Source organism: Mobula birostris, chromosome 10 (genome assembly GCF_030028105.1).
Source record: "Mobula birostris isolate sMobBir1 chromosome 10, sMobBir1.hap1, whole genome shotgun sequence".
NCBI classification, from domain to species: Eukaryota; Metazoa; Chordata; class Chondrichthyes; order Myliobatiformes; family Myliobatidae; genus Mobula; species Mobula birostris.
In genome coordinates, this window is record NC_092379.1 from 36,722,518 (window position 1) to 36,747,971 (window position 25,454).

At 45.3% G+C, this 25,454-nt stretch overlaps 1 long non-coding RNA gene across 1 annotated transcript in view; it reads right to left on the reverse strand.

The window, feature by feature from the left end:
- Positions 1-25,454, reverse strand: part of LOC140204475 (uncharacterized) — a 37,658-nt gene that overhangs the window by 9,476 nt on the left and 2,728 nt on the right. The window lies entirely within an intron of this gene.

Here is a 25,454-nt window from a genome sequence, read left to right on the forward strand (position 1 = left end):
AGTATGATTACTCTTATTGCATGCATATTTTTCCGTACGCTGAACACTTTTTTGCCTGGTGCTGCTGTCCGCAGCAATCACAAGACGTCTTGCTCTCTGTCGGTTTCGTTGCCTTTTTAATATTTCTTCTAATATGTTCGCGCTTTTTTACAGTATCTACGCTGCAGCTTTCAATGAAAAGGTGTTCAGCCTGTGTCGTTACGGTTTCCGAAGCTTTGCAAAATATCAAAGCTTTTTCCAAATCCAGGTCTTGCTCTCTTAACAGCCTTTCTCTCAGACCATTATCCCGAATGCCACAAACAATTCTGTCTCCAATGAGAGAGTCTTCCAGTTCTGCAAACGCACATGATTTACTTCGGCGTTTCAACTTCGTAACATATCGATCTATTTTCTGCTTACACGTGAAAATCTTGAACACCTCATACGTCACATTACGCTTCGGTATACAAAATGCTTCCAATTTGTCCATTATCGACTTTAAATTGAAATTAATTTCATCTTCAGAAATAGAATGATTATATTTCAATTGCGTCGTCACCTATTACGTGGAGTAGAATCGCCGCTTTCATGTTTTCTGGTTTTCTATCGGCTCTGATCGCCGATAAATAGATTTCAAAATGTTGCTTATATTTCCTCCAGTTTTCAGCTGCATTCCTAGTCAGCTGAAGTGTCGGTGGGGATTGTAGATGTTCCATTTTTAAAGCTGTTAGCAAACCTCGAAAACAGTTCGTGCGGTTTTCTTTTGGATCATCTTCGACTCTCCCGTACTAGCGAACGTATTATTCTTCCAGACCGACTTCTGACACCATGTTGTGTTCTTTATACGCATCGTGGTTTAACAATAACAAAACATATTCTGGAAGAATAGAACTCGAACTTCTATTTACTACAGCAACTGCAACCACGTTTACCATAGAAGTTTCTCGATGATTTCTCCGAACACTGTTCAATCACGTTCTGACACGTGATATCACCACACGAGACACCGAGTGCTGCGAGCAGGGGAACTGGGTCACGCCATCCTGATCCCCGGCCAGGACACGGGAGAAAGGTCCATGGGATTCGGTGCAATCTGTGAGCTGAGCCGGGATCGGAGCCCATTATAATCTGCCCAGTGCAGGTGGAACTATGGCGGCTTTATGGCTGCAGGAGGTTCAGCAGGGTGACGAGCCCCACCACTCGTTTGGCGTTGAGGATGCCGAGCACCATCAGGCCAGCAATCAGCCGAGACTGCCGCCCATTTCTCCACTCCCAACACCTCCAGGGCTTGAGGGCGACGGCAGTGCCAACCTGCTGTTCGACGAACGCTTCCCTGTGCTGGCGACCAGCCGCCAGGAGAATTACAGCGAGGAAGTAGCAGCCGGTAGCCCCGGTATCGAGGACCTGCTCTCTCAGCTTCGGCAAAAGGATAACGATCTCATCCTGGCGGCTAAGCTCGGCAAAGCCTTGCTGGAGAAGAACCAAGAGCTTACCGATCAGTACGAGATAATGCAGAGAGAGGTCACTGACAAACTAGAGGAAAGATAATGTGGCAAATATAAGGGAATCCTTTCATCCTGCTCACCTCCCCTCTCCAAGCGTCTTTGACCCTGTTTCACATCGCATTCGTGTTTCTGCCCAATTTGGTAGGGTCATTAACCATCGGCACCCCAACTTGTCATCCTTCCTATTCGTAACCACTACTATGTCATTGGACTCCACCGCTTCCCACACCATTGCATCCCATTTTTACGCTAATATATTGCGTCCACTACATTAACATCTCGCAGACTCGCCCTAACGCTGCGCTGACGCCTGAGTTCTGATGATCTGACGTCATTACATTGGCCGGGAACCGAATCCAAGACCCTCAAACACTGGTAATATATTTGGAAATGCGCTCGTGTCCACGCTTTAATGTTCCGTGATTAATCTCGAAAATGCTATTGAGACGTGTCGAATATATCAATTTAATAGCAATAATATTACATAGTAAGGATAAGAAAAGTAGTTCGCCCCCTTTCATCTTGAGGTACAGGGTCAGTCCTGGTTTCGGTGTGCATTGATCGTTGCAAGGGCTTTTAAAGGCGGTAACTCAGGAAAATGTTGTTGCCGTGGTTAGACTACGAATGTAGCGTTTGTCCTTGCTGTTCGGCGCCTTCCCGAGGTTGGCAATGTCTGTTCTGAAATAGTATCTGTCTACCTGTTGCAGATACCTGAAACTACATGAGGCCCCGCTCCATCTTCTCACTTTCAGTCAAACAAGCAAAGTGGGCATGTCTTACTCATTCAAGCTTGGTTCAACGCTCAAACCGAATCAGTGTGCGGGATGTGCGCTATTTATATACAGCATGGTGGGGAAATGATTAGCAGCAAAATATTTCTTGTATGCAAATTAATATTTTGTCTTAGGTTTTCTTAAAGAATTTTAAAGATAATGAAGGAGAGTCAAAGTAGACAAGTTGTGGCGAAGGCTGGAATGGTGGTTGGAAGGGAGGAGAATGGTATTATGGTAGTAGAGCAAACACGAGGAATTCTGCAGATGCTGGAAATTCAAGCAACACACATCAAAGTTGCTGGTGAACGCAGCAGGCTAGGCAGCATCTCTAGAAAGAGGTACAGTTGACATATCGGGCCGAGGCCCTTCGTCAGGATGAACTGATAGAAGAGCTAGTAAGAGATTTGAGAGGGGGAGGGGGAGATCCAAAATGATAGGAGAAGGCAGGAGGGGGAGGGATGGAGCCAAGAGCTGGACAGTTGATCCTCTCATATCCTTTTTGCCAATCAACTGTCCAGCTCTTGGCTCTATCCCAACCCCTCCTGTCTACTCCGATCATTTTGGATCTCCCCCTCCCACTCCCACTCCCCAACCCACTTTCAAATTTCTTACTAGCTCTCCTTTCAGTTCGTCCTGATGAAGGGTCTTGGCCCGAAACGTCGACTGTACCTCTTCCTAGAGATGCTGCCTGTCCTGCTGCGTTCACCAGCAACTTTGATGTGTGTTATGGTAGGAGGGAATGGTACAGGATCAAACAGAGAGAAACTGATGACCTTGGAGGTCTGGTACAAACATTAGCTTCCTTCCTGATCTCTAGTGTTGTCTGTGGAGGCTACACATTCATTCTGAGATCCCACCAGATGCATCCATTCCCATTAGGAACTTGCTGTGCTGCTACTGAGGCACACTCAAAAGATGTGTGAGTTACTAGGTTAATTGATTATTATAACAGGAAATCAGATTAGTGTAAATGAGCTCTTTGACAGAACGGACACAATGGGTCAAATGTACAAGGTCCCTATGTTGTACAATTCTGTGACTAATAACAGGGACCAAGCAGAGCTGGGACAGCCACTCATCCTGACATGAGGGGAAGTGGAGAAAGGCTCATTGCAGAAGTTTGTTTACGCCCAGAATCTTTATGGAACATTCTCTTCTCTGAACTTCAGTAAGATACCAAGTTGAGGTGCAGGTTGCCTTACACAAAGTCCTCAGTGAAATAAATCACCAGCTACAATTACAACAACAGGGAAAGAACAGCATTGCCTTTTAATGTGCTGACAAATCTTTAGCGTTTGGCTTCTCTCAGATTGGAGCTGTTTTTAATAACTCACAGTTAGTTGTCCTCTGCTGTGGAAGAGATATTAAGATTTTTCAAATTTACTGAGAATGTGCAGGAATTTCACTGGAGTTGCAAGCTGAACTAGGGTACAGGGCACAATTACTGCATGCACATAATTTGCAGGCAACACTGGTATATTTTAGAAGGTCATATCATTTCCTCAAGTTCCAGTTGACGTGACCATTGGCAGTGAATCATGTAGGTCAGTGCCCAGCATACTAAATGCAGTCATGATACTTTCATTCTGTGGTGGTCCACCTATCCCATTTAATAAGCACCCAGTGCTTCTGACCCTGCACCATCCTGTTCTGCAAGGGGCAATACAATTTGTCGGTAAGTGTCACCCGGTTGACATGGCTATCTTGGTTGAAACGAGCAGTTTGTGTAACCTGTGAGATTTGGATTTGGGGGTCAATTGTTGGTGCATGGATAGAACAGGTGATGTACTCTAATGTTACATATGAGGCCTGATTTATAGTCTGATGCAAAACTGGTGATTTAATAGTCAATTAGGCTGTTGGTGCAGTTAATGGAATATGACTTTTGAAGGTAGGCTCATTGATCTTGATCGTGCTTTTGAGATCATTAAAAACATCGAAGCAGAAGTAGGTCACTTTGCCTCTTCATGTATGCCCTACCAATCAGTGCAATCATGGCTGATCTTCTACCTTACTAACCCTGCATCCATTTATCAGAATGGTGGATTCCAGTTAATGGGGACACATCAGGATCAGTACATTTTGGCCCAATTAAGTGGCTGCCACAATTAGCCAAATTTTCATGAAAATAGTTTTGAAAGGGCAAACTATGTTCAACTGAGCAACAAATTATGTATTTAAATAAATACAGAACAAATTAGAATATTACCAATATAACTGTAGTACTATGATAACACCTAATAGTTCTCGACAGCAGAGTTCATACAGTGTACGCTGCTCTGTTCTTTTTGATTGACTGTAAATGAACAAAATCAGTGTTGAAGTCGTGTCAAAAATTGTTGCTTTGTCATTTGGCATCAGTAGGCTCAAATGAATACCATAGCACAAGCATACGCAATTGATGCTATTTAAAAACTATTTGCTCTAAGCATGCTGTAGTGTCACATGGCCAGACACAAGCACACAACTGATGCTAGTTAGAAACTGTTGCATTCTCCAAATCCTCATTTTCATTGTAGCATTCAAGATGATTATCAATATCTTAACTTCCTTCGTGGTTTCTAATTTGTTGAAGCAGTGAAATTGTTTCATTTTCATTCCCAGCCATTTCTTGCATCTCCAAGCCTGACTGCTTGAAACTGCAGTGAGAAAAACAGTTCTGAATTGTCTTACTGCTTATTTCTCGCTACCTATCCCTGACATGATCCACTGCTTTTTCGAACACAAGCTGATGATATTTAAAAACTGTTCACTCTAAGCACGGTGGAGTATTTAATAGCACACAAATGCACACAACTGACGCTAGTTAGAAACTGTTTGGCAATACTCTCCCGTCCCAGTTCAGAGGCATTGTGTCCCAAATAAGTGAGGAAATTCTGGCTATTTTTTTGATTAGTTTATGTTGATTTAGAGTTGTCCCAAATAAGTGGCTGTCTGGATTAACCGATAGAATAACTAACCAGAATCCACTGTACAGTATATCATTTATTCACACCCAGTCCACTCCTGGTGCAAGGTCTCAGCCTGGAATATCAACTTGTATTCTTCCTCTGCAGATACTAATTGATGAGCTAAGTTCTTTCAGAGTTTAGTTTTTGCTGGCAGATCCCAGAATCTACAGTCTCGTTTGTTTTCATATCCTTTATTAGCTCGAGAGACCAGATCTCTTTACAATATTCCAGGCACAATCTTACCAGATATTTATATAATTGCACTTGAATGTTATTATTCTTGTACTCCTTCTTCTTTCAATAAAGACGAGCAAACCATTTGTCTTTCTAATTGTTTGCTGTATTTTGGCATCAGTGATTCACGTACACTGGTACCCAGGTCACTCTGAGCACCAACTCCTTACAGTCTCTCATCATTTAACTACTCTACTTTTCTATTTTCCCTACCAAATTTCCTCTTGCACTTTTCCACATTACACTCTATCAGCTGTGACCTTGCAGATTCACATAACCTGCATGAATCCATTTGAAACACAAAAGATACTGCAGATGCTGGAAATCCAGGACAACTCACACAAAACGCTGGAGGAACTCAGCAGGTCAGGCATCATCTATGGAAATGAATGTTAAAGTGAATTTTTTGAGGGTAATGATTTGTTTACATTTAAGTGACTTTGGTCACCAGACTTCTACTTGACAATGCACTTACTGTGCTTCTGGCGCCGTAGTTTGACCTGATGCTGTAGTTTTGAAGACAGTATTATCTATGCATTATAAATATTAATTGTCTTCTATGTTAGCATGGGAAATGCCAAATAAATGTATCGTAGACTTAATTTACATTCCTAAAGGCTGTCGACATTTTGGCATTGGAAGGAAAGGATGGTGTGATATTTTGCATGTAGCCTCAAAAGGAAGCATTGTCTTTAACTTTTTAAGTAGCGATTGCCTTTGTGTTTAGCATATAAATATTGAGCCCGCATTGGGCTAGCAGACCTTTCTGCGGAAGGTGTCTCCGTCCTTAAGATGCCTGCTGTAGCTTGTGTCGAAAAAAGAGGCTGCTTTGTACCTACCAGTGACTCTGTCTCTCTGGTGATTTCGTCCACGCTACAACAATGAATAAACTGTTGATGCTTCAGGCTGGGACATTCCATCAGGACTGGTAAGGAAGGGGGAAGATGCCAGAATAAAAGTGTAGGGAGAGGAGAAGGAGACCGAGCTTGAAGGTGATAGGTGAAGCCAAGTGGATGGGGGAGGGGGGAATGATGTAAGAAGCTGGAAGGTGACTTGCAGATGTAGGCGGGATGCAACTGAAACAAGAGGGATAAAATGGAGTTGTGGTATGTGGATGTGAGAGCAGGCAGAAATAATGGGCCTACCCAACCATTCAGCTTTGTGAATCTTGGGACCAAGTGTCAATTCTCTGGACACCTCCTCTTACTGACCCCTTGAAAAGGACCTCACTTGGGACCATCAGGATATTGTCTCTGACACCACCAGCAACCTCATCGACTCTGGAGATCTCCCATCCACTGCCACCAACCTCATTGTTCCCTTATCCCACACTGCAACACCTCGTATTCCAACTAAGTAGTCTTTAAGCTGATGGCATGAACATTGATTTCTCTTACTTGAATTACTTCTGGAAATTTTGCCCCTTCCATTCCCCACTCTGGCCTCTTACTACCTCTCCTCCCTGTTTATCACCTCCCTCTGGTGCCCTTCCTCCTTCCCTGTCTCCCATGGTCCACTCTCCAGTCCTTTACCTTTTCCACCTGTCATCTCTAAGCTTGTTACTTCCTCTCTCCCTCACCCCTCCCCCACCTGCCTGTCTACACCTATCACCTTCAAACTTGTCTTCCTTCCCTTACCCCTCCCTCCATATTCTGGCATCTTTCCCTTCCTCTCCAGCTCTGATAAAGGGTCTTGGCCCAAAACATCGGCTGATTATTTATTCCCATAGATCTGCTGAGTTCCTCCAGCATTTTGTGTGTACATCCCTTTAAAACTTCTCTGCATCATCATTACAAACCATACAGACCCCAACTTGGTATCATTAGCAAACATGGATACTATATATTATTGTAAACCCTCTCAACAAGATCATTGATATTGACTGAATATTAGAGCTCAACATCAACTCCTGCAACACTAGTCAACAACCTCCCAATCTCAAAGTGACCTATTTATTCCTAGTCATTATTTTCTGTTTGTTAACTGATCCTCAACCCACACAAGAATATTTCCTTCAATCCCATGTGCTTTCTGATTTCTTCTGTGGCACTTTATTCAAGGTCTGAAAGTCTAATGAGCAGCATAGCTGTCTTCCTCATCAATTCTCAGCAAACTTGAACAAGTTACACGCCAATTCTGATCAGTCCTACTTTTTCAAATGTGCTCTTGCCACTCACTCAATGATAGACTTTAAGTATTTTCTCTGCAATTTTCTTCTCCCAACTTTGTTACGTAGTGGGGTTACGTTTACTTCCTTCCAGTTGAGGGGAACCTCAAGAAGAAAGAGGTGGGATTTTGGAAAATGTATTCTTTCTACCATCGTACTATGGTAATTTTGCTCATCCATTCTGCAGTCTCTTGAATAGATACAAGGACTGGAGTTTTCTTGGTGCTGTCTGGATCCAGATACTAGCCTCATTTGTAATTTCAATCTGTTCGCCTTACTCACCAGTTCTACAGTACTTATTGTTAAGGGCATGACGACCTCCTGGAGCAAAGTCTCCAGTGAGACCATAACCAGGTCTATTAATACTGTCTCATATGACAGGAAATTAGCTGCTTTGCAGCAATTGTAAAGTGCAAAGTTGCAAAAGTACAGCCCAAAGACAGTAAATTGCTACAAGTTTCAAAATAAATAGTGTTTAAAATGCATAATGATGCGTTGTTCGTGGACCTTCATTATAAAATCAGAATCAAATTTATTATCACTGGCATATGTTGTGCAATTTGTTTTTTGTGGCTGCAATACAGAAAACAAAATAACTAAGTTACAATAAGTCTTTGATGATTGTCTTGGAGGAGGAGATGTTATTTTTGATCTCCCGATCAGGAAGTCGATGGTCTAGTTGCAGAGGGAGGTACAGGAGCTCAGGTTTTGAAGCTTGTTGATCAGTAATGAAGGAATGATGGTGTTGACCACTGAGTTATAATCAATAAACAGTAGGCTGACGTAGGCATTGTTGTTGACCAGCTGGTTGCGAGGGTGAGTGAAGTGCCAATGAGATACATTCCCTATAGAACTGGTTGGTTGGGTGGCACAGGTTTTCAGTGCCAATGAGATACATTCCCTGTAGAACTGGTTGGTTTAGTGGCACAGGTTTTCAGTACCAATGAGATACATTCCCTATAGAACTGGTTGGTTGGGTGGCACAGGTTTTCAGTGCCAATGAGATACATTCCCTTTTGAACCGGTTGGTTGGGTGGCACAGGTTTTCAGTGCCTTGCCAGGTGCACCATTGGGCCTGAAGCTTTGTAAGAGTTCACCCTCTGGAAAGCTGTTCAGATGTCGGCCTCTGAGACAGATATAAGATGCTGCACGGAATTACACATGTATAATTTTATTCTGCCTTTCAAAGTGTACATAAAAAGCATTCATCTTAATTCAGCCATTTATGATGTTAGGTTTCACCTTGTATTTAGTAATAGCATGCAAACTCTGCCAAAGCTAAGGTGCATCCGATTCTGTCTCCAGCTTCCCTTGGAACTGTTTTTTCATACTTAAGATAGCCTTCCATAGGTCATACAACACAGGAACAGGCCCCAGGCTGATCTATTTCATAGAAAACCATTTAAGCTGCCTACTCCCAGCAACCTGCACTGGGTTAATAGCCCTCCACACCACTGCCACCCAGGTACCCATCCCAACTTCTCTTAAATGTTGAAATTGAGCTCACATGCACAGACATCCCGCCTCTCGCGGAAGTTGCAGGAGTCACCCGCACATTGACAGCGGCTCCCTGATGGCTGCAAATTATGTACAATATCCTGGAAATGGATTTTTTTCACACACACACACACACACACACACACACACACACACACACACACACACAATGGGGGAGGGGGGAGAGAGGCAGAGGGGTAGGGAGGGGGGAGAGGGGGCGCAGGGAGAGAGGATGGATGGATGGCAGAGTGTTCCAAAAAAAGAAAAAAGAAAATATAAAACGTACTTCACCCCAGACTACACTAAAGTGTACCCCTGCCTAACAGGTGTCAAAAATAATGACAGTGTTGCTCGCTGCACTGCTTGCAACAGTGACTTTTCTATTGCCCATGGTGGGTTAAGACTGTAAAAGACATGTTGAGGTGAGTTTAACAGGTGTCATTCATTCATTATCATAACTAACGTTATTTAAACTAGCCGGCTATCTGCTAAGGAGCTGCTCTATTGCAGCTATCCCACCTCTCCGGAAAGTTCCAGGAGTCTCTCGCAAATTGATGGTGCTACCTCCCTGAAATGAGTTTTTGCAGGGTGGGATGTCTGCGTGCACCACTTGCATTTGCAGCTCATTCCACACACTCATGACCCTCTGAGTTTCCCCTCATGTTCCCCTTTAAGCTTGTCACCTTTCACGCTTAACCTACGACCTCTAGTTGTAGTCCCACCCAACCTCAGTGGAAAAAGCCTGCTTGCATTTCCCCATCTATACTCCTTCTGTGACCCGACTGGTGGTGTAGTGGCATCAGAGTCGGACTTGGGGACGAAAGGTCCCCAGCTCGAATCCAGCCGGCTCCCCTGCACACTGCTCCATGCTAGGTCACATACTTCTCCTTATTTAGTGTGTTTCCACTTCTCTCCAACAGCACTCCCTGCAAGAAAACACACCAATGAAGACCAGGATTCAGTGAGAACAACCTGATTACCCCACTGCTCTTAACTTGAGTGACCTTGAAACTGGAATCTTTCTTGTTGGAACAGCACAGGTCACACTAACACAGGACTTTGGCAGGTCAAGCACCATCTCTGGACAGGAATAAACAGACCCCTCATCAGGACAGACTGGAAAGGAAGGGGACAGAAGCTGGAATAAAGTGGTGCGGCGAGAGGAAGGAGTACAAGCTGGAAAGATATAGGCGAGACCAGGTGAGGGGGAAGGGGGCGGGGGGTGTGAGAGGCTGGGAGGTGATAGGTGGAAGAAGTAAAGGGCTGGAGAAGAAGTAATCTGATAGAGACCATGGAAGAAAGGGAAGGAGGAGGGGGGAACCAGAGGAAGTGAAGAGAAGGGTAAGAGGGGAGCCCGCATGAGGGCTGGAAACAGACAGAAGGAGGGAGTGGGGAAAGATTACTGGAAGTTGGAGAACTCGGTGTTTGTGCCATTAGGCTGGAGGCTACCCAGATCGAATATGAGATGTTGCTCCACCAATTTGAGTGTGGCCTCTTCAAGCAGTAGAGGAGACAACCAACACTCCAAAATGGGAATAGGAAGTTGAATTGAAATGGACAGCCACTGGGAGACCCTGCCTTTTGTGGCAGATAGAGTGAAGGTGCTCAAATATATGATACCCCAATCTACGCCGAATCTCACCAATGTAGAGGAGGCTGCACCAAGTTACAGCAGGTGACCCAGGCAGACCTGCTGGTGAACTATCGCCTCACACGGAAGGACTGTTTAAGGGTCTGAATAGTGGTGAGGGAGGTGGTCTAGGGGCAGTTCACAGGGATAAGTGGAGGAGGGAGATCAGTGGGGAGCGATGAGTGGACAAGCAGAAAGCGAGAGTGGGGGGTGGGCAGGGAGAAGATGTGTTTAGTGGTAGGATCCCGTTGTAGATGGCAGAAGTTTTGGAGAGTGAAGTGCTGGACACAGAGGCTCGTGGGCTGGTAGGTAAGGACAAAGGGAACCCAGCATGCTGCAATGACAGTGTTTTCTCAAATGTTGCAAAGATGGACCAGTGGTAGTCATGGGATCCACTGCAAAGGCCCATGGATACAGCAGTAAATGCAAGAAACTTCAAACAAAAGACCAGAGATATTGGAGAAGCCATGGAATTTGTTTTCATAGTTCACAGTTGCAGCAGAAAGACTGGACAGGTGCATGATGGAAACAAGTCTAAAGACAGATAGGAGCTGATTGGGTAAATATGATCAGTACTATTTTCTTGTATGGGGTGGGGGGTAAAACACTGAGACAGATTAGTTGAGCCAATTGGACTGTTTTGGAATTCAACTCCCATATAATACTATGGTACCAAAGACATTTCCACATCAACAAGTGCTAATAAGAACAATCTGTGCACTCAGCAGAGAGACAGGTGAATAGTTGCCACAAAGAAACAGCCGATCGAAGCCAGATGCAAGACGTCATCTGACTGACTTGGCCTCCACTTGTCCCTTCTCCACCCGCCCCACCGTTAAGGCTGATTTATGCTTCTGCGTCGGCTCTAACCTGTAGCCGATGCCGTAGCCTACACAAGTGGTCTATGCCCTTGTGAGCATTTATACTTCTGCACTGGTGTGTCCGCGTCGCTCTGCAATTCACCGCCAAAACGCTAGTTGGCGATGGGGTTTCTATGCCACTGTGTTGAGTTTCTTCGTGTACTTCAAGCAGTGGCGACTGAAACTGAGCGCATCATGTTGCAGTTGGAGCTAATAAATGTTGAACAAGAGTTACTTTTATTGAAGTTACTGCAACGTAGAAAGGAGGGAAGACGCAGGAGGAGATGGTGTGTACGAGCATTGAATGGATTGAGGCAGAAGGAGGGTGAATTTTCTGTGCTTGTCCGGCCACTGAGAGACAAGAAGCAACCAGAAATGCACAGGAGGAAATGCGATGCTACCAAGCCAACCAATCAGTTGTTGCTGTCTGCGTCACCGCAACGCGTGGTTACATTTTTGGGGAGATGCACGTCAGGCTACAGCGTAGGGTACGTGGTTACGCCGTACCTATGGCACTAATTCAATGCAGAAGTATAAATTGCCCATAACTCCTTTCCCATGGCCTAGGGAACATTTAAGTGACACCCACCTGACTTGGGAACACAAAAGAGGAAACCGACCAAAATAATTAAGAACCAGCAGGTAAAGATAGTAATATGCCTGAAGTCATTTTCAGATACGTTTGATAAAAACAAAACTGGTGTTTATAATGTAAAGAAACAATCTTTCACAAAGGTAAGGTCGAATTTGGAGTATTGTGTGCAGTTCTGTTTACCTACTTAAAGAAAAGATATCAGTAAGATTGAAAGAGCACACAGAAAATTTACAAGTACGTTGCCAGGACTTGGGGAACTGAGCTATAGGGAAAGGTTGAATAGGTTTGGACTTTATTCCCTGGTGTGTAGGGGAATGAGGGGAGATTTTATAGAGGTATCCAAGATTATGAGGGATGTAGATAGGATAAATGCAAGCAGGCTTTTCTCATGGTGGAAGGGTGAGACTAGAACTAGAGGTCATAGGTTAAAGGTGAAAGGTGAAATACTTAAGGGTGAACCTTCACTCAGAGGGTGGTGCAAATGTGGAATCAGCTGCCAGAGGAAGTGGTGGATAAGGGTTTGATTTCAACATTTGAGAGAAATTTGGATAAGTACATGGATAGGAGGGGTACAGAGGGCGAGGTTCAGGTGCAGGCAGCTGGGACTAAGTGGAATAATAGTTTGGTACGGACTGGACAGGACAAAGGACCTGATTCTGTGCTGTAGTGGCCGATGAGCCTAAAGGTTAATTATGACGGAACTGGAACTGACAGCTACACAGCAAAAGGTCCTGAGACACTCATAGCAGCAGCATCAAACACAATTTGAGACCAGGCCGTGAAAGGAGATTTTCGAACAGGTGACCAGCGTTTAGTCGATGGGAAGTTTCATAGGAGCATCACAGAGGTGGGGAGAGAGGCAGAAAGGTTTTGGGAAGGGATTCCAGAGCTTGAGACACAGACAGCTGAAGGCACAGTCATCAATAGCAGAGTGCTTAAAGTCATGGTTGAACAAGATGCTGGAATTGGAGGTGCAGAGATTGGGGGTGGGGTGATTTGTAGGTGTGGGAGAGGTTGCAGAAACAGACGGGATTGAAAGCAAGAGTCTTAAGATTGAAATGTTGTTTAACTAGGAGTTTAGGTTGTTTGGTGAGGACAGAAGAGATGGATGAAAGGTCTTGGTGCATGTTAGAACAAGGCAGCAGTGTTTTGGACGATTAAAAATTGTTAGTTGTTAAACAGGAGATTGGACAGGTGGTTTGACATTTTTTGGAAGGAGGTGCAGAGATAACAATGCAAGGTGGGAGTCTCAGAGTGTGGGAACATCTGGAGAATTAGAATCCAGAGCTGGAACAGGGGAAGACAAGATTTGGGATACTTGGCTGGGAAAGGCTAAGTGGGCTAGGTGGGACGAAGCCATGGAAGGATTTGTAAATAAGTGCATGAATTTTGATATCAATCCCCTGTATTGCCAAGTCAATGGAAGTCAATGGGAGTAACTAAGGAGTATGGCATAGAAGCATTTGCAGCTCCTCAGTATGGCCATTTGCAAGGGTGCTACCGGACCTCTTCCTTAAAGCTGTGGATCAAAGTGCTCCCCTCTACCTTTTGGAAGAGGTAATGTGAGTACATCTCATCCCACTTCATGGAATGGATTCTGAGTCGGAAGATGATCTTGGAGGGTTCTGAGACAAAGACTGAGGCCTGCTGGCTCTCCACTTCTCGGTGTTCCTCCCTAACATCCACACCCTTGACTGCAACAGGAGAAGATTCTGCAAGCATGTCAGAAGTTGACGCAAGTCCTGCTGACCCTGTCTTGGTTTCTGAATACCTTTTCATATGAAGGATCTCTTGATGATTTCAATGCATTTGTTCTATTATTCATCCAAATCAAACTGGCTTTATGCCAGGTAGATATATGCAGTTTAACTTGCGACATCCTTTCAATACTTTATACACAAAACATGCAGAAGAGGCTGTAGTCATTTCATTAGATGCGCAACATGCGTTTGACCAAGTGGAATGGCCATATATGATGTTTGCACTTAAGAAATTTGGATTTGGACCATCTTTCATTAAATGGATTGAGATAATTTATTCACACCCATCTGCTTCTATTATCACTAATCAGAATATTTCCTCCCCTTTTGCAATTCATCGTGGGACTCGTCAAGGCTGCCCCTTTCTCCGTTTTTGTTTGCAGTTATCATTGAGCCACTGGCTGTTAGCATCCGACAGGACCCTTTGATAGCTCCTATTGATATGCATGGACATAAACATCACCTTTCGTTATACACTGATGATGTCAAGCCAGCGAGCACTGTGAGGGTCATGGTTTTTGACTTCTCCAATGCGTTCAACACCATCCGCCCTGCTCTGCTGGGGGAGAAGCTGACAGCGATGCAGGTGGATGCTTCCCTGGTGTCATGGATTCTTGATTACCTGACTGGCAGACCACAGTACGTGTGCTTGCAACACTCTGTGTCCGACAGAGTGATCAGCAGCACTGGGGCTCCACAGGGGACTGCCTTGTCTCCCTTTCTCTTCACCATTTACACCTCGGACTTCAACTACTGCACAGAGTCTTGTCATCTTCTGAAGTTTTCTGATGACTCTGCCATAGTTGGATGCATCAGCAAGGGAGATGAGGCTGAGTACAGGGCTATGGTAGGAAACTTTGTCACATGGTGTGAGCAGAATTATCTGCAGCTTAATGTGAAAAGGACTAAGGAGCTGGTGGTAGACCTGAGGAGAGTTAAGGTAATGGTGACCCCTGTATCCATCCAGGGGGTCAATGTGGACATGGTGGAGGATTACAAATACCTGGGGATACGAATTGACAATAAACTGGACTGGTCAAAGAACACTGAAGCTGTCTACAAGAAGGGTCAGAGCCATCTCTATATCCTGAGGAGACTGAGGTCCTTGAACATCTGCCGGATGATGCTGAGGATGTTCTACGAGTCTGTGGTGGCCAGTGCTATCATATTTGCTGTTGTGTGCTGGGGCAGCAGGCTGAGGGTAGCAGACACCAACAGAATCAACAAATTCATCCGTAAGGTCAGTGATGTTGTGGGGACGGAACTGGACTCTCTCACAGTGGTGTCTGAAAGGAGGATGCTGTCTAAGTTGCATGCCATCTTGGACAATGTCTCCCATCCACTACATAATGTACTGGGTTTTCAGAGGAGTACATTCAGCCAGAGACTCATTCCACTGAGATCCAACACAGAGCGTCATAGGAAGTCATTCCTGCCTGTGGCCATCAAACTTCACAACTTCTCCCTTGGAGGTTCAGACACCCTGAGCCAAAAGGCTGGTCCTGGACTTATTTCATAATTTACTGGCATAATTCACATATTACTATTTAACTATTTATGGTTTTTTTACTATTTATTATTTATGGTGCAACTGTAACGAAAACCATTTTCCCCCGGGATCAATAAAGTATGACTATGACTATGAGTATATCTCCAGCCCACAAACATCAATACCCGCCCTTCTGACTCTAATTAATCATTTTGGTAGTTTCTCAGGTTTCTCTGTTAATTGGGATAAGCGTGAACTAATGCCAGTCACTGCAGTGGTTTAATACAGCATATTTACAGTCCATTCCCTTTAAAATAATTCATGATAATTTTTCCTATCTTGGTGTGACTAATACAAAAAACCCAGATGACCTTTTGCAAGTGAATTGGCGAAACAAAGGTGAGCAGGTTAAATGCAATATTGACTTTTGGAAAACCCTTCCGATTTCTTTGGTGGGGGGGGGGGTTAATGCAATCAAGGTAATTGTACTGCCACGATTTCTTCATCGTTTCCAGTCAATTCCATGTTTTATTCCTCTGTCATATTTTAAGCAATTGGATTCAATTATTATACCCTTCATTTGGAAATATAAAGCTATTAGAGTTACTAAAAAACACTTGTCAAAGCCCAGGGAAGCAGGTGGTTTTGCCCTGCTGGACGTTAAAATGTATTACTGGGCTGCCCACCTATCCATGCTTGCATGGTGGAAAAAAGGCCCACCCTCTACCTCAGACTCGTGCCCAGCATGGTTACTCAGAGAGCGAGTGCTTTGTAAAAAGACTTCCTTACAAGCTCTCCTTATTTGCCCCACTGCAGTTAATAAGTCACATTTTAGTAACAGCTTCGTGGTTGGCAGCACTACAAGAATTTGGAAGCAGATTCAACTCCACGTTAAGGCCGCAAAAATTTATATTAACACTCTGATTTGTGACAATCATTCCTTTTTGCCTGGCCTGAATGATACTGTTTTTTTCTACCTGGAAACAGAGAGGCATCTGTAGTGTAGGTGACCTATATAGTAATGGAAGCTTTGCCTCATTTGCACAGTTACAAGCAGTTTATAATATCCCTGCACCTAGTTTTTTTTAGATATTTACAAATTCAGATTATGTTAGGAAATATATACCTAACTTCGAAGTTTTAGACAAACATGAGTCCCTGGAGGCAATAAATAAATTTGATCCTGTTACTCGTAGTGCGGTATCCTATCTTTGTCAGATTCTACAGAATGCAGCTCGGGTGAATACTGCAGGTCTTAAACAGGCATGGGTGGATGAACTGGGTATAGAACTGACAGAGGAGGTCTGGGATGAGTGTTTAAAGAGTATACATGATTGTTCGGTCAACGTCAGACACAGACTTATACAGTTTAAAACAATACATAAACTTCATTGTTCCAAAGTAAAGGTGCACAGTTTCTACCCTGAAGTTTCACCAGTTTGTAATAGATGTAAATCTGTGAGCAGTAACTTGTCACGTTCATTCTGGTCATGTTGTAAGCTTTATGCATACTGGAAAAGTATTTTTCACTCTTTCTCTGCGGCTTATGGGAAGCGACAGGAACCAGACCCGCTCATAGCCATCCTTGGAGCAACAAGCTCCCTATCTTCAGCCAATAGGTATGAAAAAAAGGCTGTATTGTTTGACAGGGTGATTGCTAAGAAGTTAATCCTGCAAATGCCGAAAATGGACTCTGTGCCTACGTACGATCTGTGGCTGAGAGAACTGGCAAATACTGTACATTTGGAGAGACTGAGACTATGTAATGAGGACAGAGGGGACATCTTTGAAAGGATATGGGGCCCTGCATTGGACTTTCTCACGGGGTGAGGACTGAGGTTTTTTGGTGCGGTGCACCTCTGCTGTGTATGTTTACTTTAGCCTTCATATTTTTCTCCCTTTTGCTGCTCGATATTTAATTAGATTTTGTTAAGGTCGTGGTTTTTGTAGATGTGCTTTTTTTTGTACAATAAAAAAAATTAAAAATAATATGAAAAAAAAGAATTTAAGAAATATGTTTTAGAACTTAAGGAAAATACTCAGATTTTATGGTTGAAGCCCAGGGTGCAGAACTGCAACAACAAATAGAAGTAGTCGACAAGAACAACTGTGAATTGGAAAGGAGATTGGAAAATGGAGGAAATTATTACAAGGATACAAAAAGAAAAGGAGTGTGTTGCAAAGCGAATTATCTACATTTGGATTATAACATGAAAACATGGAAGCAAATGAAGAAGAACTCCGAGGTCTCAGTAAACAACTGCAGGCTACGATCCAAGAAAAGGAAAACCTGAAAAAGCAGCAGACTTGGAAAAACAGCAATTTTAAAAGTATCACGTGCAATAGTTACTATTCTTTAACAAGACGATTTTAGTCTTACAAGTGATGCAGATGAAATCAATGTAATTGAGGTAATGCAACTACATGAAAGCATGTGAGAAAATTAGGGAGGGATAGCAGTTTGTGGCATTATCTAATGAGCACATTAAGCAGTCACCAGGAATTGCAACTACAGAGTGATGCTAATAGAGAACTGCAGGCTGAACTAGATTGTCTAAAGTAGAGAACTCTTCAGGACATATTTGGTTGGAACACCACGAGTCTAGCAGATGGCGGTAATGCACTGAAAAACTGGTTGCCAACCGCCATAAAACACAAAAGAAGAAGTAGTAGAGGTCCAACTGCTGGTGAGTCAGTATCCTGACAAAAACTACACCACGAAGACAAAAGAACACTCCAGGCAACTCCGCGAAAAGGTTATTGAAAAGCACAGGTCAGCAGATGGATACAAGAATATTTCTCAGTCGCAGAATATCCCTTGGAGTACAGTTAAGTCAATCATCAAGAAATGGAAAGGATATGGCGCAGCTGTAAATCTGAAGGGAGTAGGCCGTTCTCGAAAACTGAGTGACCGTGCAAGAAGGGGAGTAGTGAGGGAGTACATGAAGAGACCTGTGACAACCCTGGAGAAGTTACAAGCTTCAGAGGCTGAGACGGGAAAGTCTGTGCATACAACGACTGTGCTTCAAAGTTGCAGTTTTATGGAAGAAGAAACGATGAATTATGAAAGGAATCTGGTGACTAACATCAAAGAAGACACTAAAAGCATTTTTAAGTATATAAAGGGCAAAAGAGAGTTAAGGGTAGCTATAGGACCAATAGAAAATGATGCTGGAGATATTGTAATGAGAGACGCAGAGATGGCAGAGTATTTTGCATCAGTCTTCACAGTGGAAGACATCTGCAGTATACCGGACACTCAAGTGTGTCAGGGAAGTGAAGTATGTGCAGTGAAAATTACGACTGAGAAGTTGTTCAGGAAGCTTAATGGTCTGAGGGTGGATAAATCTCCTGGACCTGATGGAATGCACCCTTGGTAGCTGGAGAGATTGCAGAGGCATTAGCAATGATCTTTCAAGAATCGATAGATTCTGGCATTGTACCGGATGACTGGAAAATTGCAAATGTTACTCTGCTATTTAAGAAGGGTCGGAGCAGCAGAAAGGAAACTACAGACCTGCTAGCCTGACATCAGTAGTTCGGAAGTTGTTGGAATCGATTGTTAGGGATGAGATTACGGAGTATCTGGAGGCACATGACAAGATAGGCCAGTGCCAGCATGGCTTCCTGAAAGGAAAATCCTGCCTGACAAATCTACCGCAAGATTTTGAGGAGATTACAAGCAGGGTAGACAAAGGAGATGCAGTAGACGTGGTGTATTTGGATTTCAAAAGGCCTTTGACAAAGTGCCCACAAGAGGCTGCTTAGCAAAATAAGCACCCATAGAATTACAGGGACGTTACTAGCATGGGTGGATCATTGGCTGATCGGCATAAAACAGAGTGGGAATAAAGGGATCCAATTCTGGCTGCCGCTTACCAGTGGAGTTCCACAGGGGTCGGTGTTGGGACTGCTGCTTTCTACGATGTATGTCAATAATTTGGACCATGGGATTAATGGATTTGTGGTTAATTTTGCCGATGATACCAAGATTGGTGAAGGAAATAGAGAGCCTGCAGAGAGACTTAGATAGTTCAGGAGAATGGGCAAAGAAATGGCAAGTGAAATACAATGTTGGAAAGTGTATGGTCGTGCACTTGGGTGGAAGAAATAAACAGGCAGACTATTACTTAGATAGGGAGATAATTCAAGATGCAGAGATGCAAAGGGTCTTGGGAGTCCTTGAGCAGGATACCCTAAAGGTTAACCTCCAGGTTGAGTTGGTGGTGAAGGCAACGAATGCAATGTTGGTATTCATTTCTGGAGGTATAGAATATAAGAGCAGGGATGTGATGTTGAGGCTGTATAAGGCACTCGTGTGACCACACTTGGAGTATTGTGTGCAGCTTTGGGCTTCTTATTTTAGAAAGAATATACTGACATTGGAGAGGGTTGAGAGAAGATTCATGAGAATGATTCCAGGAATGAAAGGGTTACCATAAGAGGAACGTCTGGCAGCTCTTGGGCTGTATTCCCTGCAGTTCAGGAGAATGAGGGAAGGGGGATCTCATAGAAACATTCCAAATGTTAAGAGGCCTGAACAGATTAGATATGATAAAGTTATTTCCCACGGTCAGGGAGTCTAGGACAAGAGGGCACGAATTCAAGATTGAAGGACATCCATTTAGAACAGAGATGCAGAGAAATTTCTTTAGTCAGACGGTGGTAAATTTGTGGAATTTGTTGCCATGAGCGGCTGTGGAGGCCAAATCATTGGGTGTATTTAAGGCAGAGATCGATGGGTCCTTGATTAGCAAGGGTATGGGGAAGAGGCAAGGGGAATGGGAATGACCGGAAGAATTGGATGGCAGAGCAGACTCGATGGGCTGATGGGCCTACTTCTGCTCCTCCACCTTATGGTCTTATGATTAAGGGGAGGTTTCTCTGGTGAGGGGCACTAAGGTTGGGCTTGAGGCTTTTGTTAGGAAGAGATGAAGAGAGAAGACGCCAGAGAGAAGAGGTGAAGGGCCTGTTCCCCTGCTGTACTTGTCTCTCCACGTTGACTAAATCTTCAGTGACTAACTCTGATTTGTGTGCAAGACTTTGCTCTCTGAAACCAGGTGAACAGCACAGAAAGCTACCTCAAAAAGAAATTTAACAGAAGGAAAAAATGACAAGGAAATGAAACGCATGACATGCTTTTTACGTGTTTCTGCTCTGCAAAAGTCTCAAGGAGGTAAATCCTGCACCTCTCTGGTGTGCAACACAAGGCAGCGTTTACCTTAATCCACACACATAAAAGTTGCTGGTGAACGCAGCACCTGCAGAATTCCTGTTGTTTGCATTTACCTTAATCCACTTTATTAGGGAAACCAGTCAAAACAACGATGTAATGTACAAATTAGGAGAAAGATGTCCACTGGTTACAGGTTAAACGTGCCTAACACAATCTCTAAAATCATTCAGAAAGCTAACAGACATTAAATTACGTGATTTGCAATATTGAAATGGCATCCCAAATGTGACTAGACCACTGGAATGATACAATATTGTGTAGTTCTGGTCGGGAGGAGAAGCTCAGCTATTGAAAAATCTACTTTAACTAATACGTACAGAAGCAATGGCTGCCTAACCAAACCATCAGGTAATCACAGCATCCACTGGCACTGCTGTTCAAGTCACTGGAATAATGAGGTCGGCATTGAAAGTCATTTCAATAACTGTCTAACGGGCACTCTTTCTTTTAATGTTAAAAATGATTTAAAGGGAAATGAAGGTAGGTCAAAACTTATAGCAGATCATTCAGCAACCTGGGGACAATACAGTGCAAACATCCTTCCCCACATGAGGCCCCATTAAATGTGGGCCCCACCTTAGGACCCACCAATGTGGACTCCACCCCTTCACCAGGCCCCATCAAATGCAAAACCCTCTCCTACATCAGGGTCAGGACCCATCAATGTGGACCACTTACCCAAGCCAAACCCATCCAACGTGGACCCCTCACTGGGCCCCTCCTCTGCCACCCCATCCGAGAACAGTTTCAGATTGGACAACATCTTCAGTTTTAATTTGAGCATTTGCCACTGGATGCTGGGAAGGGGAGGAAGGGGAGGAAGGGGAGGAAGGGGAGGAAGGGGAGGAAGGGGAGGAAGGGGAGGAAGGGGAGGAAGGGGAGGAAGGGGAGGAGGAGGAGGAGGAGGAAGGGGAGGAGGAGGAGGAAGGGGAGGAGGAGGAGGAAGGGGAGGAGGAGGAGGAAGGGGAGGTGGAGGAGGAGGAGGAGGAAGGGGGGGAGGAGGAGGAGGAGGAAGGGGGGAGGAGGAGGAGGAGGAAGGGGGGAGGAGGAGGAGGAGGAAGGGGGGAGGAGGAGGAGGAAGGGGGGAGGAGGAGGAGGAAGGGGGGAGGAGGAGGAAGGGGGGGAGGAGGAGGAGGAAGGGGGAGGAGGAGGAAGGGGGGAGGAGGAGGAAGGGGGGAGGAGGAGGAGGAAGGGGGGGAGGAGGAGGAGGAAGGGGGGAGGAGGAGGAGGAAGGGGGGGAGGAGGAGGAGGAAGGGGGGGAGGAGGAGGAGGAAGGGGGGGAGGAGGAGGAGGAAGGGGGGGAGGAGGAGGAGGAAGGGGGGAGGAGGAGGAGGAAGGGGGGGAGGAGGAGGAGGAAGGGGGGGAGGAGGAGGAGGAAGGGGGGAGGAGGAGGAAGGGGGGAGGAGGAGGAAGGGGGGAGGAGGAGGAATGGGGGAGGAGGAGGAAGGGGGGAGGAGGAGGAAAGAGGGAGGAGGAGGAAGGGGGGAGGAGGAGGAAGGGGGGGAGGAGGAGGAAGGGGGGAGGAGGAGGAGGAAGGGGGGGAGGAGGAGGAGGAGGAGATGATGATGATGATGGATACAAGTGACTGTCAAGAGAGCAGCAAAGCTAATAACCTCACATCGGGGTTCGGGTTCGGGTTCTAGTATGTCTTTTAAGTTTCTACCCCTTTTGAAGGCTGAGACTATGGTGTATTGTCCCAGTGTCCCTACCTTCCACTTTTAGTTCTTCAAAGTGTGTTTTAACTGTCTGTGAATATTCACTGCCATCCCACTGTATCTCGTTATCAAGGGTAGTTTCCGTGTTGTGTTGTCCTGTGTTGGGGATTTGTGATACTTTTTAAAAAGTCAGATTTGATGTGTCTGAGTCTCTGTCTGCTGCAGCCCCTGTGTCTAAGTGCAGAGAAGAGGATAGTAGTGGTTTGGTGGAAGTCCTCTGCCCTGGTGCAAATGCGGTGAAACCAGGTCAGTTGTCCCTTGACAATGCCTCTGAAGGTGTGTTTGGGATGGTGGCTCCCTGTGTGTAGGAGGGTGTGTCTGTCTGTGGTTTTAAAGAATACTTTGGTGGCTAGTTTCTGGCTGCCATTTTCTGGTGCTAGTTTAAATACCGTAGTGTCCAGGAAGTCAACTTTCTCCCTATTTATTGCGGCCTTAACCTTAATCGATGGATGATGAGTGTTTAGGATTTGAATGAATTCCTGTAATTTTACCTCCAAGTGTGTCCACACTCCCCAGATGTCATCCAGGTATCTATAAAGACACATGGGTATCTTGGGGCACTTTGGATAAACTGTTTCCTCCCATTTTGCCATGTATATTTTGGCATAGGCTGGAGCAAACTTCTTTCCCATCGCTGTGCCCTTGACTTGTAAGTAGAATTCATTATTGAATTCAAAGTCATTTTTAGTTAGGCTGAGGTGAAGGAGTTCTATCAAGGCCTCGTCTGGTCTCTCTAGCTGAGGGTTCTCCCGAAGGATATCGCTCACTGCCGGTATACCCCTGTCCGTTTCTATATTGGTGTACAGGCTTTCAATGTCCATGGTGAAGAGTACGGCCTCAGGGGACACTGACATGGAATTGACTATCCGGACAAAGTGGTACGTGTCCTTGATGTAACTGGAGTGTTTCTGTGATAGTGGGTTAAGGAAGGCATCAATGTATTCTGCTATCCTGTATGACTCACTGCTGCAGTCCGACACGATGGGCCTGCCGGGTGGCATTTCTCCCGTAACAGTCCATGACTCTGGGTTCCTGTGTATTTTGGGGAGGATATGGAACTTTCTTGCTCGTGGCTGTATCCCTGTCAGGTACTCCACCTGCTTCTTCCCCAGGTATCTAGTCCTTTCTAGTTCTCGCAGAATGTTCCTAATTTCTGTGTGTGTTTCCCAGTATATGGGTTCCTTTAGTTTAGTGCAGTGTTCGGTGTTGTTTAATTCTCTGTGTGCCTCAAATAGATATTGCTGTTTGTCCATGATAACTATGCTGCTCCCTTTATCTGCTGGTTTGATAACAATATCCATATTTTCCTTCAGCTCTTTCAGGGCTGTTCTCTCCTTCCTAGTTAAATTGGCCTTATCCTGTACTTCTCCCTCCCTCTCCATTATCTCATCCAGTGTGCTCTCGAATTGTAGGACCGCTTCTGACCTGTACCTCCTCTTGGGGCTCCAGTCTGAGCGAGGGGTGAAATGGGTCTTTCTACCTTCTGCCTCCGCAACAAAGTGGACGAGTACCAATCTCCTATCGAACTTACCCATGTCCTCCTCAATCTGCTCCTTATGGAGTTTTGCAGTTGGTACAAAAGTGAGGCCCCTGTTCAGAACTTTTTGCTGGGTTTCTGTAGGGATGAACGTACGGGAGAGGTTCACGATGGTCTCTCCCAGTCGTGGACCCTGCCTCTCTCGGCTTTGTCTCCACTCTAGTTTAAAGACTGCATCCACCTCTTGACTATGGTCAGGGCTGTGTTCTCTGTCCAATCGATGTGGTCTCTGTCTACCTTAAACTGCCTCGCCAGGACTGCAGGGATATAATTCTTTGTTCTAATAACCTCATTTAGTTGGCCCAGGGTTGCTTGTTCTGCCTCTGTCAAACAGTGGCTAAAGTTCAGTTCTGGCACCCAGATACTGGCATTGGGAAATTTAATATGGGCCATTCTTAATAGTTGCTGAAGCTGTTTAGTCGCTGTTGCTGGTTGATGTGATCTGTTGTTTATTCCAAAGGAAAGGATAACCTTCTTAGTTTCCAGTTGTGGCTTTAACTTTGTCAGGATAGCAGTGGCATGGGTGAATTTGGCTCCCGGAAAGCTGTCCAATTGAACATCCTTATTAGGGCATCTTTTGATCCTGGAAATGTTAGAGTCCCCTATAATTAGTATAGGTTTAAGGGGCCTTAGTTCCCAAGTTACATTTTTCTGTTTAGAGTGAGGATGCCTCCTTACTTGGCCCTCCTGGTTGTTGCAAATAGGGGTTACCTGTCCTCTTGTTTGTCCCACGTCCTCCGACTCTCGGGCTGTGTGGTTCCCTGGGGTGGAAGACTTGCTCGGTCCTCGTGTACTGGCTCCCCTTGTCTGTCTGCCCATCCGCACTGGTGTGGGGTGGGGTGCTGATTCCCTGGAGTCTTGGGTCGGGGAGGCCGTGGGGGTGGCGGGCTGGGGCTCCCCTGCTCCTAGGTTGGATTGCGTCTTCTCCGAGGGGCTCAATGCTGGGGAGGGGCTCACCTGGCGTCTTCTCTGTTCCTGTGACTGGGGCAGTGGGGCCGCATCGGCGTCAAGTTAGTTAACTAGCTCCAGCGCCCTCCCGTGGACGATACCGGAACTCCCACTGCAGGCGTCGGCGCCGAGAGGGCTGACCAGCTCCAGCGCCCTCCCGTGGACGATACCGGAACTCCCACTGCAGGCGTCGGCGCCAGGAGGGCTGACCAGCTCCAGCGCCCTCCTGTGGACGGTGCCGGAACTCCCACTACACGCGTCGTTCTCAGGACCTGTTGGCCTGAGACAGTCCCGCAGCGCAATTACCGGCCACAACTTCGTTTTACTCGGCGCCGACGGACGAGGTGCAGCGTGGGCGGTCTTTTTCCGGGGCTCGGGTGTGATACGAGTCCGGTCACGGCTGACCCAGAAGCCGTCCCTGAAGGTTCCCCTCTCCCCCTTGAAATGCGGTTTCCATTGTCCGTGAGACAACCTAATGCACTACTGAATGCTACATACTTTTCAAAGACTTGTGAACGTCAGAAGCAATATAGCAATGCAAAGGGCCTTAAGAATAAGTTGAGGGTGATATGAAGGAT